The following is an 11998-nucleotide window of genomic DNA, read 5'->3' on the forward strand; positions in this document are numbered from 1 at the left end:
CTAATGGAAGAAGAAGCTAGACTTAAGTTAGAAAAGGTCAACTCCAAATCTGAAGCTTCTGTTGTTAAAAAGAAACTTCCTATGGCTAAAGGCATTGTGATAAAAGAAAGGACAAATCATGTGGCAACCAAGGCCAAATCACAATTGCAGATAGATCCAAGGTCCAAGGGCAAAGAAAAAGTTGGTGAACCTGTAAAGGTTTATGTGCCTCCTATGGATGAAGAAATTTTTGTTGAAGATGCTGATCTTACTCAGACTTCAAGGAAGATTTCTAAAACAACCTCTGACATGGCTTAAGTTGTTCAGAGTCAAGATATAGTTAGTTCTGATATAACAATGAAGCAAGCAACCTTTGACATAGCTCAAGTTGGCTTGATATCAGAAGATAAGTCAAAGGAAACCTCTGACATTGCTCATGTTAAATCCTCAAAGTTACTCCTACCAGGATTCACTAAAGCCAAACAGACTCAACCTTTGAAGACTGCAACAAGTGGTTTTGAAGCAAGAGTGGTTACTGGAAAGGAAACAAGAGATAAATCTAGATTGGGTAGTGCTGATGAAAGAAGAGTGCAGAACACAACCAATGATCCAACTTCTCTAAGTGAACCATGTGTTGGAGCAACTCCTGAAAGATTGAATCAACTAGAATCTGTACAGATGGTCTACATACCTTCTTGAAAGAACACATCTTGTTATATTTCATGACAGATGGAAGGGTTTACCATATAAGGGAAAATGCTATACCACTGAAGTATTTTGAGGAACTAGAACATGTTTTATTCTTACTTCAAGTGAATGACAGAATAACAGAAAGTGCTGCAAACTATTTGAAGACTCAAATTCAAAGACAGAAAAGGCTTTATTCTATAAAGTCTGACAGAACATATTGTCCCAAGTACAGAGATCACAAGGGTGATATTGTTGATATGAAGCCTAATACTGCGAAGATCAGAACATATCTTGGTATTAAGGGACTTGAATTCAATCTAGAGTCTGACAAAGCCTATGTCATAAGACTAGATCAGGAGTTGAGAAAAGCAAAAATTAATGATCTCATATATGTTATCTTCCAAACTGGTGAAGATACTGCAGAACTCAAAGATGCTAAAAGGAGGATGATTGATGAACTCAGATATGCTGAGAGATGTTTGTTAAAGAACAATCTCAGAACAACTCCTGACATCGAAGAGATCAGAAAGTGAAGCCAAGTCAAGATCTACAAATGCTCAAATTCTGATATGTATACAGACTGAAGTTGTTATCAGAAGTTAAAGTTGGTAAAGCTTTAAGGACTGTAAGTTGTAGTTATCTAGTCAAATTTTCATGCATTTGTACTTAATATTTTTGACATCATCAAATATCTGTTAAACTTGTATATTATGCTAATTTACAAGTTGGGGGAGATTGTTAGATATATTTGATAATGTCATGTCTAATATGATTTATGTTTTGTTTTCATATCTTACTTAAACAGGACAAATCAGTACTTAACTGAAATCAGCACTTATACTGAAGTCAGAACTTAAGTTATTAGTACTTAAGGTTCAGGAGATATTTATCAGGAGATATTTATCAGGAGATAATATCAGGAGATAATATCAGGACTTAAAGGATACTTTCAGAAAAGGAAGACGGCTGATTGAAAGGAAATAAGATCAAGACAAATATAAGAAGAGATATGCATGAAGAAGGAATTCTGTGAAGAATGGAATACTTGGAAGAAAAGATAACTGATTGATATATTTTATGAAACAGAATTATATTCCATATCAATTAGCGATTATCTTGTAACTGTGTGATATATAAACACAGACATAGGGTTTACACTATATGTGTTATCATTATCGAGGATATTATTCATTGTAACCCTAGCAGCTCTCGTGATATTTGTTCATCACTGAGATAGGACAGTTCTACATTGTAACAGAGTTTAATAAAGTTTGTTTTCTGTTACTTGTGTTCTTTGAATTCGATTTGATTGTGATATACACTGTATTCAACCCCCTTCTACAGTGTGTGTGACCTAACAAACCTGTTACAGTAGAAGGTATAAATAAATCGAATATAAACTAATTATCACAAAGTTGAACAGCTGAATGAGAAATTATACTTCTGTTAAATAGAAAGTTTGTACCTTCTGAAAGACGTATCATAAGTTTATAATTATAAAACTCTCTCATTGTAATATACTCTCTAGCACCTTTTTCGTCAGGATCCTCAGATTCGGTAACTTCTACATCTCTCTTAGAATGCTTAACAGGTCTATTTAATGGGATCTCACGGTAATATCCAATATCTCCGTGAGGGAAAAGTAATGGATATTGAAGTTGCATGAAACGTGGATCGGTCTAAAAAATCCTCTGTAATCCGTTAACTCTATAATCAATGATAGTATCTCGACAGCCTTTTGCATAAGGAGAATTAACAATCAATCCTGCTACCTCATTTGATGGAGCAATGTGATTTGGTCGGCCACTTGCTGAACTTGATGAAATCAGAACCAATTTAAACTCATCTACTGCATTTTGCCTAACCCTTTCGTGAGCCATACGAAAACCTTTAACCAACCTGTTATGCTCATCCAACATATGCAACAAAGATTGTACAATTTCTTCATTAACAACATCTCTGCCACCATTAACTGCATTGATCATGTTGTTGATATCGTCCTCTGTGTCATAGATATAAATCTAACAAAACTTTGGAGTGTTATCATCAGTTGGGACCAGACTTCCTATATTGTGGTAATTAACACCTTGGACCTTGAAGCAATATGGCGCACCACCTCTGTTTATTAAATGGTCAATTTTTCCTCCAGTAGAACTCATGGCAAACATGCAGTTGTAAAACCTTATATTTTGTTTGAAATGCTTAAAATGAACACCACCAGTAAGGAGAGTAGCCAGAGGTTCAGGAGGCTGTTTCTCCTTATCCAGTACGACTTGACCATTTTTACAATAAAGAGAAAATGTTGGTGGCTTATTAGGAGAACTCTTATTATTTTTTTCGTGATTCTACATGACAACATCATACTTCGAACAGATTTTATCAGGAGCTCCAAGATCAGAGTATCCGTCCCACATAGAATGATTATTGCTCAAATATTCTTTATCAATATCCTCAATATCACTTGCCGTGTCTGTCGCAAAAAATGTAAATTTTTAAAAATCATCATTGAGCAAAAGTATGTGATGTTTTAGACAGTAAAACAATTATTAATGTCCTGCAGAATTAAATAAATTATTCGAAAACAAATAATTAATACCTCCACATGTTGTATCACTTTCGATGGTAACATTGTCATCAACATCGTTGAACTCATTCAGTAAATTTTTTTTGCCTAGAACTTTCACCTTTTTCAAATATACTTTTTACATTTTTATGTATTGAATGACGAAGGACCTGGTGATAGTTTTCCATAAAACTTTTTTGAATGATTCTGTTCTTCTTCACTGTCAGCAACAATTTTCTTTTTGACACCTTTTTGTTTGTGAACGGTTGTCACACAGGATTCAGGAATTGAGAATATGAGAGAACTGTTTCCACTACTGTTAATATTCTGATTTTTTGCATTTTTACTATTATGTTCTGCATGATATACATTAGTAGATGCAGAGTATTAAACATGACACATTGTTTAAATAATCCTTCAGAGTTTTGTAATTCAGGAATAAGCCGCAAAATTTGATACCTTTGATAGGAACGTTTGGCGATATTATGCGTTGAAATTGTTTTTTACTTTGTTTAGCTGTCTGAGAAGAGGAATACATTCCTGAAAAAATATTTTTCAGAATACTGGAATTTTTAGAATTTGACATAATTTCGTAATCAACTGATACATCCGGAATTACATTTTATTGTTTAAAAAATTACCTGATGACTATGTATTAGTTGCAGAAGAAAACTGAATATTAGGCGATGACGTACATTGTCCGAATATTTTTCTCAAATCTGGTAAGGGGCTACGAAATACACCGAGATCTTCTTTGTTTAAATTCTTTGGACGAATCCTAACTTTATGCACTACATAGAAGATGGGAAATATATTTTAGCATCTGCGCTGATAAACACTCATACATAGACTGAAATAAGAAGTTAATAAAAGTAATGAAAATTAACCTGATTTTGAATTTGATGGAATATTAGGAGATATATTTTGATCAAATCTTGATAGAGAACTCGGAAGACACGATTGTGATTTTTTTACCGTAACAGGCTACATCATAGATCTATTGTTCATTGCTGCAACTATTCCCACAAAATCCACAATTTCAAAAGCAATTTTATAACAGATGAATCAAAAAAATGAGATATATCAAGAATTATACCATTAGGTTCTTCTGAACAAATTATGTGGCTTTCAAGATTTTCTGCAAGAGAGGTCTGTTAGGGCGAAAACACGCGCTAATATTCACGCAAGTATACGCATTCGCAAGTAGTATAAGATATAAATCAGATTCGTTCCCACAGAGACTGGTTTAGGTTAAGTTCAATTTATGCACTTATGCAACAATGTATGGTTATTGCTCAATGCTAAGACAAATAACAAATTGGGTTTTTATTAAACTAAGAGATTAAACTAACAATTAAAAGAGAACAAGAATGGTTGAATTAATATATATGATAAATATGGGATTCTAACTTCATTAAATACTTCATTCAATAGCCTTATTGTTCTTAACCTTAGCATGTGATGGTGATGATACTAATCAGATAATATGAAACTGATAAACGCCAACTTTCGTTGCACGAGTACCATTCTACCAGACATCCACAAAAGAGATAGAAGCTGAATAGGCACCAATTATATTGAGACCCTATATGTCTATAGAATTTGACAACATAACGGTTTAAGCACAAGTTATCTATCTTGATTACATAGGGCAAGTAAAACGGTTAGAGTTACCCACAAATCATGCATAAAATACATGAACTTATGCTAGCATGGCAAGTTCTAAACCTCTATATTCACTTTCGCTTCAATAGAGATTAACACGCTATCTTATATGTTAGCTACGCACATAAGACGAATAAGCACAACCAATACTAGGATATCAATCAATCACCACACACCAAGATATCGAAACAATTAACTATTGAAATCCATAAGTAAATCCGCTAGAACCCCATTACAACGATTAGTTCATAATTGAACTCATCATCACCATGGGTTCCAATGAAAGTATGGTATAAAATAAGGTCTTAATAAACTGAATAATAATTAAAGTATGAATAAACGAAATCTAGGTTCAACAAGAACGAAAATGAGCATCCAAAGTTACAACTAATTCAAAGAATCACAAGTTGAAAACAAGATCTTTTTCGGAGTTGTTCTGTGCTTCTATGTCTTCTCCTTGGTATCCCAATCTTCCCGGATGATGAAAACCTTTTTTTTAAGTATATACGCCCCTAGTGGACGTGGACCCTTAAAATCGTCAAATTCCACTCAAAAAGGCTTTTTCAGCGAAATCAGCGACCAGCCGCACCTTGGGCGGCCGCTCAGCTCTTCGGGCGGGCGCTCAGCTCTCCTGGGCGGGCGCTCAGCTCCTGTCTGGAAAAATTTCTGATGAATCTTGTTTTGGCCATAACTTGAGTTCTACTCGTCACAATTAGGCGATTCAACTGCCCACGCGAAGCTATTGAGATTCTCAACAACTTGAAAATAGCCCTGGCTTCCAATTCTGATCACTTTTCATCATATTTCCTTTAAAAGCTCTTTTCTTCATTTAACTGATACCTGAAATGTAATAACACAAAAACACATCAAAATACCTACAACTTGAGTCCAAAACACCAATTTAAGCTTGTAATAAAGCGTTCCAAGTGGATATAAAATCCACTTATCACACCCCCAAACTTGAATCGATGCTTGTCCTCAAGCATAAACAGACACAAAACTACAAAACAACCCTAATGCATTACGTGAATGCAACTAAATGATAATGCAATCGATCCCCTCAGAATAACCATAACCAAATGAATAAGCCAATGCCTCTAAGAATGCAATAACTTGAAACAGAGTTTGAATAAATCCCATAAACCAACTCACAAACCAGAAACGTGCGTGTGTGGATGCTTAACAAATATACTCTCGATATCAGATCAATAACCATAACTTATCTATCATCGAAACAATCAAAAGTTTATAAACAGAATAGACAATAAACGCATTATGACTCACAACACCTCCTTTCTACTAGAGTTATACAAAGATTCACACTATTATTGAACACATAGCAAAGATGCTTATTTGACCGTGCAATGAATGAGGTCCCAAAAGACTTATGCAATAATACCCATGTAGCGAGCGTTAGGTTAGCGGATCCCAGACTATAAAAGCCTTAGGTCATTAGGCACAAAGTCCCCTAGAACTTAATAACTCGAGTATTAAAGAGCTCACTCTTGATCAATTATGCATAAACACATACTTTTTTCTTTCTTTCTTTTTTTCTTTTTTTTCTTTTTTCTTTTTTTTTCTTTTTTTCAACAATTTCTGAATGAGTGTGTTTCGCTCCATCTCATTCAACCCTAGACTACTCAAAAAAATATGAGCCGACTACTAGCCATTTGATGCCTAGCCTTACAACAACTAGCAATGAAATCCAAATTTTTCTCCAGATAAAAAAAATCAGTATTTTTAAGTCATTACGAGAATATCACAAATTCTAAATATAACCAAGTGATTAAATCTTAATAACAAACAAGTATGATCATGATCTAGATCAAAAGCATCCCTATAAGAATTTGTGAAAATATTTGTTTCTGGCATGCAAATCAATTCTTTAAGATTTAAACATCCCTCTATTCGTCATCATCACACTGAAATCAACATCAACTTATCAAATATCATAGTTCATCTTAAGGGATCATGTTAAATATGCATTCAAATACAACTATATGAAATCACATGAAACAAACAAATATGTCCTAAATGAACAATCATGCAAAAATATGAATGAACTACAACTAAACATGCAGTATGAATCTATATGAATCTATATGGACACACACACTACTAATCCTTACATTATCACCCCCAAACTTAAAATTTTCAATGTCCTCATTGAAGGTAATAATAAGGATTTCAGGCATACCTAGTCATCGGAAAGTTCACCCTCTTCGGGTGGAGGATCAGGCAGCCAATCAACCTCGCCACTAGTGTCTCGGAAAATAGTACCAAGAGCGTGTGTCAAATATTCAGCAAAATGACATTGAATGTCATGCATGGCCTCCATACGTCTAGTCAATTGCCTATACTGGGCATCACCAACACCAGTCCTATCAACTGCCTACTGCACATGAGAAGAACCCTCTGTAGGCACTGGAAGATCCGTCCAGCCACTCTCTACATCATCAAAAATATATCCCAACCCCTTATCATGGGGTGCACCTAAGAATGAATAACTCAAGTGATCTGGCTTTCGGTTGAGCTCAAGTATGTGAGCTTCTTGAATAAATGGTTCAAAACGCTCCTGAGAAATTTTCAGCTCTGCTAACCCAAGAGAATCGAATGGCATATCCTACTTCCTCTTCCACGGAGGTGCATTCAAAACCTGCAGTTGCTCTACTTTAAAGCACTCATCTTTAGCTGTGGGTAACTTTATTTCCTTGAACACATTAAAAGTGATCTTTTGATCGTAAACCTTCATCGAAAGCTCTCCTTTTTGCACATCGATCATAGTTCGGCCTGTAGCCAAAAATGGTCTTCCCAAGATGATGGGGATCTTCTTATCTTCCTCGAAATCAAGAATTACAAAGTCAACAGAGAAGAAGAGTTTATCCACCTTGACCAAGACATCCTCCACTATACCTTGTGGATAAGCGATGGAACGGTCAGCTAGTTGCAATGACATGTATGTCGGTTTCGGATCAGGCAGACCAAGCTTCTTGAAGATAGATAAGGGCATCAGATTGATCCTAGCTACTAAATCACATTAACACTTGTCGAACGATAATTTTCCGATGGTGCAAGGAATAGTGAAGCTTCCAGGATCTTTAAGCTTCGGAGGCAACTTCTGTTGCAGCACAGCACTGCATTCCTCCGTGAGAGCAACAATCTCTAAGTCATCGAGCTTCACTTTCCGAGAGAGAATACCTTTCATAAATCTCACATAGCTAGGCATCTGTTCAAGAGCTTCAGTGAAAGGTATGTTGATATGAAGTTTCTTGAACACCTCCAAAAACTTCTCAAACTGCTTATCCAGCTTTTTCTTTTACAGCCTCTTAGGAAAAGAAGGTGGATGATAGATATGTTTCTCCCCTGTATTACCCTCAGGAGGAGTGTGTTCTACAGTAGTCTTCCTTGATTCCACCTCTACTTCCTTCTGCACATCTTCTTCAGCAAAAATTTCAGATTCTAGAACTTGAGACTTTTCAGGCTCTTCGCCTTGCTGAATTTGGGGGATTGTAACCTTTCCAGACCTTAAGGTGATGGCGTTCACCTGTTCTTCAACTTCCCTCTTGCCTGGATTGGCTTCTATATCACTAGGAAACGTTCCTGGTGGTCGATTCAATAAGGCATTAGCAATTTGCCCTATTTATTTCTCTAGAGTCTTGATAGAAATAGCCTGGCTTTGGCATATAAAAGCCTAGTTTTTGCACATAAGCCTCAACTCCTCCAATTCAGATTTTTCATTCGAAGATAGACCTGCATCATGATTTTGTCGTTGAATTTGTATTGCTGTTTTGGTACAAGCTGAAAACCAGGAGGGTTGAATAACTTATTTCCAAACTGCTGGAACGGCTGTTGCATCGCATTCTGATTGTTGCTCCAGCTGAAGTTAGGATGATTCCAGTTGTCAGGATGATAAGTGTCTGGAACTGGTTGCTGCGATCTCTGAAAGTTGCTCACAAACTGAGTTGATTCACTAGATATAGCGTATTTCTCTGTCACATGCGGACCTACACACAGCTCACAAACACTAATTATCTGCTTAACACCATAGTTAACCAGATAATCGATCATCATAGACAACGCCTTTAGTTGAGCAGTGATAGCCGTAGCTATATCCACCTCAAGAACTCCTGCTACCTTGCTCTCTGGTAATCTCTGGGCTGGATACTGATATTCATTAGCAGCCATCAGTTCAATTAGATCATAAGCTTCTTCATAGCTCTTTGCCCATAATGCTCCACCTGCTGCTATATCGAGCATGGTTCTGGACTGTGCTCCCAACCCATTGTAAAAACAATTGATGTTCATCCAATCAGGCATTCCATGATGAGGACACTTCCTAAGCATCTCCTTGTAGCGCTCCCAAGCTTCATATAAACATTCTCCTGATTGCTGCGTAAATTGAGTAAGAGCATTCCTGATTGCAGCTGTTTTCGCCATAGGGAAGAATTTAGTAAGAAACTTCTGAGCAAGATCTTCCCAAGAAGTAATCGAACCAGCTGGTAGAGAGTGTAACCAGCTCTTAGCCTTATCCCTCAGAGAGAATGGGAACAGTCTCAGCTTCACAGCATCTTCAGAAACACCGTTGAACTTGAAGGTGTCGCAGATCTCAATGAAATCCCTAATATGCATATTGGGATCTTCCGTTAAAGAACCCCCAAACTGGATTGAATTCTGCACCCATTGAATTATGCCAGGCTTGATCTCAAAGGTATTAGCTGTGATAGATGGCCTGATAATGCTAGATTGAATGTCATTGATCTTGGGTTGAGAAAAATCCATTAAGTCTCCCGTTCGTGCTGCTGGATTTCCCATTGTAATGAGTACCTGAAACACAAACAAATAAACCGTGAAAGTTAAAGAATCCGATTCAGTGAACTTTAACGACCAATGATGACAAGCACATAAACTAAAAATTAACACTGAGTCCCCGGCAGCGGCGCCAAAAACTTGTTAGGGCGAAAATACGCGCTAATATTCACGCAAGTATACGCGTTCGCAAGTAGTATAAGATATAAATCAGATTCGTTCCCACAGAGACTGGTTTAGGTTAAGTTCAATTTATGCACCTATGCAACAATGTATGGTTATTGCTCAATGTTAAGACAAATAACAAATTGGGTTTTTATTAAACTAAGAGATTAAACTAACAATTATAAGAGAACAAGAATGGTTGAATTAATATATATGACAAACATGGGATTCTAACTTCATTAAATACTCCATTCAATAGCCTTATTGTTCTTAACCTTAGCATGTGATGGTGATGACACTAATCAGATAACACGAAACTGATAAACGCCAACTTTCGTTGCACGAGTACCATTCTAAACCTCTATATTCACTTTCGCTTCAATAGAGATTAACACGCTATCTTATATGTTAGCTACGCACATAAGACGGATAAGCACAACCAATACTAGGATATCAATCAATCACCACACACCAAGATATCGAAACAATAAACTATTGAAATCCATAAATAAATCCGCTGGAATCCCATGACAACGATTAGTTCATAATCGAACTCATCGTCACTATGGGTTTTGATAAAAGCATGGTATAAAACAAGGTCTTAATAAACTGAATAATAATTAAAGTACGAATAAACGAGATCTAGGTTCAACAAGAACGAAAACGAGCATCCAAAGTTACAACTAATTCAAAGAATCATAAGTTAAAAACAAGATCTTCTTTTTCGGAGTTGTTCTGTGCTTCTAGGTCTTCTCCTTGGTATCCCAATCTTCCCGGATGATGAAAACCCTTTTTTTTAAGTATATATACCCCCCTAGTGGACCTGGACCCTTAAAATCGTCAAATTCCACTCAAAAAAGGCTTTTTCAGCGAAATCAGCGACCAGCCGCGCCTTGGGCGGCCGCTCAGCTCTCCGGGCGGGCGCTCAGCTCTCCTGGGCGGCCGCTCAGCTCCTGTCTGGAAAAATTTCCGATGAATCTTGTTTTGGCCATAACTTGAGTTCTACTCGTCACAATTAGGCGATTCAACTACCCACGCGAAGCTATTGAGATTCTCTACAACTTGACAATGGCCTTGGCTTCCAATTTTGATCACTTTTTATCATATTTCCTTTAAAAGCTCTTTTCTTCATTTAACTGATACATGAAATGCAATAACACAAAAACACATCAAAATACCAACAACTTGAGTCCAAAACACCAATTTAAGTTTGTAATAAAGTGTTCCAAGTGGATATAAAATTCACTTATCAAGGTCTGCAGAACACTTTGCGTCTGTTGTGTTAACCGTGAATTCTGAGATGAAATACCACTTGAAGCATGTCTCCGCTATAAATTCTGGCAATTAGATGTTAAAAATAGTAATCATGAAATAAATCCAACTAAATTTTACCTCTTGACGATCTTAACGATATATTAGGCGGCACACGTTCATCAGTTCTTGATAGAGGAGTGCTCATTGGATGACCTATATTATTAGCTGAAACACAACAGATATAGGCAAATTGATGGCACAATTATAAAAAGGTATAATACATCTCAGAATGGAGTAAGAATGATACCATTATTGTGCTTTGGTGTAATTCTATTGCTTTCTCCATCTGATAAGGTGTTACGAAAAACACGGAGATCTTGTTTGTTCAAATTCTTTGAACGAATTCTTACTTTTCGCACTACATAGAAGATGGAAAATAAATGGAAGCATGAAACATGACCAACATATCCTAATAGGCTTGAATAAGATGTTGTTCAAACTATTTTAAAATTAACCTGATTTTGAGGCTGCTGAAATATTAGGAGATATACTTTCATCAAATATTGAAAGAGGACTCTTTAGAACACTTTGTGGCTGCTGTTTTAAACGTGTAAACTGAGATGAAACAGTACCTGCATGAAGTTGTCAATTAGTAGTAATGGGTAAAATCCATCCTTATTTTACCTATTGATGATCTTAACAATATATTAGGCCTAAATTATTAACAGCAACACAACAAATATAATAAATGATCGAAAACAAAATTGCAAAAAATGTATAATACTAATCAGAATGGATAAAGAATGATACCATTATTGTACTCTGATGTCATTCTATTGCTTTCCAAATTTACTGCAACTCCGCTATGCAAAACAC

General features: G+C 36.2%; 1 long non-coding RNA gene and 1 other non-coding gene across 2 annotated transcripts; one reads left to right on the forward strand and one right to left on the reverse strand.

Moving 5' to 3' along the window:
- The first annotated feature begins 9212 nt into the window (after nucleotides 1-9212).
- LOC141709687 (small nucleolar RNA R71) lies at nucleotides 9213-9319 on the forward strand. The gene has a single exon (XR_012570252.1). It is a non-coding gene; the product is annotated as a small nucleolar RNA R71 (small nucleolar RNA).
- A 1878-nt stretch (nucleotides 9320-11197) lies between these two features.
- Nucleotides 11198-11748, reverse strand: LOC141706488 (uncharacterized). Its single transcript, XR_012568846.1, has 3 exons — nucleotides 11638-11748; nucleotides 11430-11540; nucleotides 11198-11347 (listed from the first exon to the last, which is right to left on the reverse strand). It is a non-coding gene; the product is annotated as an uncharacterized LOC141706488 (long non-coding RNA).
- Between the last annotated feature and the right edge of the window lie 250 nt (nucleotides 11749-11998).

The sequence above is a fragment of the Apium graveolens genome, chromosome 2 (assembly GCF_009905375.1).
Source record: "Apium graveolens cultivar Ventura chromosome 2, ASM990537v1, whole genome shotgun sequence".
Lineage (NCBI taxonomy): Eukaryota > Viridiplantae > Streptophyta > Magnoliopsida > Apiales > Apiaceae > Apium > Apium graveolens.